The sequence below is a fragment of the Neofelis nebulosa genome, chromosome 3 (genome assembly GCF_028018385.1).
Source record: "Neofelis nebulosa isolate mNeoNeb1 chromosome 3, mNeoNeb1.pri, whole genome shotgun sequence".
NCBI lineage: Eukaryota > Metazoa > Chordata > Mammalia > Carnivora > Felidae > Neofelis > Neofelis nebulosa.
In genome coordinates, this window is record NC_080784.1 from 29,964,350 (window position 1) to 29,969,274 (window position 4,925).

The following is a 4,925-nucleotide window of genomic DNA, read 5'->3' on the forward strand; positions in this document are numbered from 1 at the left end:
TCAGCTCAGACCCATAGCTACTTGGTGTGTACCTTTGGAACCAATCATAGATGATGATGAAGACTGATGTAAATTTACTATTAGGTTAGCTTTATGCGTCAGTATGATGTGACAATAGACTGATGATGCTCTACAACCCTACTGAGGAGTGACTTTGATCCATATCAGTGAGGAAAATCTTCCCAATGGGCAAAGCCCCAGGTTGTGCAGGTGGTCATCCACTTTGTGTTGAAGGGCATACTCCAAGGTAAGACTGTACATGCATTCATGAGCAGAAACAAATAATCTGCTAGTTTGTCACGGCCCTGTAAGGAAAAAATATTGGAGAATAAGGGACAAGGATAACTGAGGAAGGATGTGAATGGGCTGATTGAAATAGTAATGAAGTGTGAAAACTTGTTTTTTCCTACCACAGAGCATCAACCACAGACCTGGCACTGATAACCAGGTAGATAGGATGCTTTGATCATTTAAAGTCAGTCAGCCTCTTTCATTGGCTCCAATGACACTGGCAAATTGAATACATTACTAGAGTCTAACACTGTGGAAGAGATGGAGGCTATGCACATGTCCAGCAACATCGGCTACCAGGGCTGACTGCTGTTGCCAAATCCCCAACCTGCCAGCAACAGAGACATGGCTGTTTTGTACCATCATCCTTCAAGAAAACTAATCAAGTATGAGGTTGCAAGTTCACTACTTTGGACTTCTATCCAAGAAAGAGCAATGATTCATCTTGATTGGGATTAACACACATTCTGGATATGTGTTTGACTTTCCTTGCTGCAGAGCTCCGGACAGCATTGCTCTCCAGGGTCTTACAGAATATTTAATCCAATGATATGAGATCCATATAATATTGCCTTAGACCAAGAGACCAACTTTAGGGCAAAGGAGGTAGGGAAGTGGGCTTACGACCATGGAATACACTGGCCATATCATATACTGTGTCACCTAGAAGCTTTTTACCGAATAGAGTCACAGAATGGTCTCTTGGAGACACAGTTGAGGTGCCTACTTGGAGATGACTCCTTTAGAAGATAAGGCACTATTTTCCAGGATATGGTATGTACATCCTAAATAATAATTATCTGGTATCATACCCCCAATAGGTATAATACATGAGTCAGGGAATCATGGGATAGATGTAGGAATGGCTTCACTTATCAACCCCGATTCACTTGGAAAATTTGCATTTCCTGCCTTCACATTTATAGGCTTTGTAGGTATAGAGATTTTTTTTTTTAAAGTAATCTCTACATTCATTGTGGGGCTGCAACTCACAGTCCTGAGATCAAGAGTCAGGAGCTCCTAGAGATCTTGGTTTTCAGAAGAAGGATGCTTACTACCAAGGGGCACCCAGTAAGATTTCCACTGGTCTCTGAGTTGTGTTTTGTTCATTGGGTTCCTTATGCCTGGAGATTATTGGGCAAGGATAGGAGTCACCATAAAAGCAGAATAATTGACTGTGCTGGTTATCAATATATTGCTTCTTACATCCAAATCCACCTTTGGTCACCTTACTTACTATACTTTAGATAGACATTAAATATTTCTCCTTTGTTGGCCAGCCAAGTTTGTTAGTAGAGGGTGCTGGAGGAAACCTGTAGAAGGAAAGGGCTCCTTTTTCTAATTCCTATGTGATTTCCCTTTCTTCTTAATCCTGACCTATGGCCTAGGCTCTCCTGGTGGGCACCTAGTGACATTCACCCCCAGTGAGTTCCATATCACATTGTGTTCCTGGGAAAGTTTTGTGGGCATCCCACCCTGATATTCTCCCCATAGGTAACTTACTGGTAAGTTCTGCCAGTTCCCCAGCTGAGTTCAGCACCCCTTGCAGGCAGCTTTCCAGCAAGTATCATTGTTGTCACATTGGTGGGAGGCTTCCTGCTTGGCAGTCCTGGTCTGCAGCACCTCAGTGAACTTCTCCACCCCATCCAGTGGGCTAGAGGCACACCCACTCCACTGCTCTCTCATTCTCTGCCTTGGGGGCTGGGGCGTCACTTCCCTTTTTTTCATTCTTTGGGTGCTCTGCTTCAGTCCTAGAGGTGGTGGCTTTGCATCATATCTACTATTTCTGCATTCTTTAAAGTTGTTTTTAGCCCTTGGAAGCTAATTATGTTATTCCAATTCCATGCTAGTATTTGGTAATTATGTAAAACTTTTTAAATTCAACCTGCTCGTGTTTTTTCTGTTTTCTGACTGGACTCTTACCATAAAAGAACTGAAGGCTACTGCTACACAAGTGGGGCAGAAATGAATACATTCAGCATTCAGATGATCTGTTGGGTCTTCTCTTGAAGCTCCTGTGTCCAGTTGCGGTAGTAAGCAGACAAGTAGAGCACCCATAGCCAGAGAACTGCCTGGTAACCAAGTTCTCAAGCTCCTCAGGAAAGAGACCCTGGGCAGTCTGAGCAGGCAAACTGGCTTGACCAGTAATTCTGCTGGCTGAAGGAGAGGCGAGCCAAGATTGGCTGAAAGAGAAGAGGAATGATGATTGTTAGTTGTGGCTTTAAGATCAACGGCAACATCAGAGTTTATCACATTAAACCTCTCTTGTCATCTTCCTCGATAAGGAAGACCAACCAGAGCCCTGGAGATGGAATTTCCCGATGGGTGGACTTCCACAAGAAGAGGGGGATGAGGGTATAAAGTGTGCGCTGTGATGGATACTGTAGTGCTCTGTGTGGATCCCCTCTTGGGGAATGAGATGTTTATCCTTCAGATGTGGGAAGTGACAACTGCTGACATACAGCTCACAGCTTATCACTTGCCGGGAGTTGTTCTCAGCCACAAATTATCTTCCTCATCAAGGTTTATGCTCCATATCAGTGTTGACCAGCAAGCAATTACTGGTGGTTACAAGGCGACAAAAGCCCAGACCCCTTGCTTCTATCTGGGACACATGTGTAGGGCCATCCTAGTTCCACGTCTTTGTTTAAGACAAGCTAAGTCATGAGCTGCATTCTCAGTATGAGTCAGCTTCTCCCTTGGCCCATTCCTGCCTTCCTCATTTCCTTACAGGTGCATCTCTCTTGAGATCATTTCCCGGTAACCCTGCATGCATGTTTTCATCTCAGATCTGTATCTAGAGAACCCAATCTGACACGTTTTAATGTTCTCCATGTATAATCTCTTTTTATAGGAAGAAGATTTGAAATTGTCCATGGCCATGTTTTTCCCCCAGATTCTCAAAATTTATTAGTTATTTGGCAAATAATGAGTGAGAACATTTGTCCCTGAGGTGTGAAGAAATGCTCCCATGGTCATTTGCTCAAGAGGAGTGTTTCTGGGTTACAGCTCTGGGGAAGATCAAAGCTTATTTTGGTTTCAGTCATTGGTCATCTGAGGGATGACTAGAATTTAACCATCACAGTGGTTAAAATAATGTACAGCGTGACTTATGGGCAGTAAGAAGATATGCTGACATCATCAAGCAGCATTGTGTGTCTGGTAGAAGCTTGTTGGGTCTCCAGTAAGCGCTGTCTCATCCAATTCCCTTGCCCATGTATTTGATGTCAGGGATATGAAGCTGGGGAGCCATTTTCGAGTCACACGTTACGGACAGTGTATTTGCTACTAGTGCTGTAACAGCACCACCCTTACGGGTGTGACACGTTATATTAGTGGATTCTGTGGGTCAGTAATTTGGACAGAGCGTGTATGATTTCTAGGCCTGGTCCACACCATATTCTGTATGGTACTCTACATTTTCTTCCCCAGTGTTCCAGGGGATGGCAACAGCCAGGACAATCTGGAAGGCTGTATAAGACAGGTTTGGAAGGTGGCAGAGCCTGTGTCTGTCTGGGTCCCTGTGTGACTACAGGGAGTGGTGTTCTCTCCTGGCAACAAGTGGATTTTATGTGCGTGAGAAATAAGCATTTATTGTGAGATTTTGGAATTTGTAGGTTAGAATAGCCAATGTTGATTTCACGGCACTAATTCCTATACCAAGTAGTGTGCTGTTGTAATAAAAACTTAAAGTGACGTTAGCAGTTAAGTGGTGAGAAAATATCAGAAACAGAAACACTGGAGTCTTATCTTATACAGTGACAGTGTTTTTGGTAAAATCATGAGCCTGAGGAAACTTGACATCAGGTCCTGTGACTACTGAGACTCTAGCTCCAGGGTACAGGACCAAAAAGCAATATGTTAGGAGTGTGTATGGGTTGTAATTGGTTGCCACTAGCAAGACTTTGCAAGGAAGAGATGAGCTCAGGGAAGAATTGGCTTGTTTGGAAGGAAAGATTGAAGGGAATAGAGAAAGCCCAGAAATCAAACATTTCTCAGAAGGTTGCAAAAATTTGACTCTGCTGGACCCCAAAACAGTAAAAGTAAGAAATGTTTTGAGTAACAGAGATCCATTAAAAATCAGCCTTAGGTAAAAAAAAAAAATCTTTCAATAATAGCCATCATTTGCATATCTGAAGAGTCACTAATGTGCTATGCTAAATTTAACTAAATTGATTATTAACCTTGAGATACCTGTAGTGGTATAAAGAACTGCCAGAAGCTATGAAATTTGAATTTCATAAAAACACAACCTAGATCAAATTTTTAGGCAGAGCCCCCCATATGACTAAGCAAACCATGGTGGTTGCTTAGCAGTGGTGATGGTGGTGATTTTTTCCCTCACTTAACCAAAAGAAATACATGAGTTATACCCTCATTTATTGAGCACTTCCTATGAGGATGGTGTAATCCTAATGAGACCCAAATTGGGTGCCCAACAGCAGAAGTGACACAGAGCCAAAATACAAAGTAAAAACATTAAAAACTGCCAAAAGAGAGATAGCAAATGTTACAGGATTTCAGAAGAAGTTGAAAAAACTGCCAGCTGACATATTTATAAAAGACTCATGTCAGGCAGAGCATTTGACCTGGGCTTCAAAGGCTAGGTAGGACTTTGATATATACAAACAGTG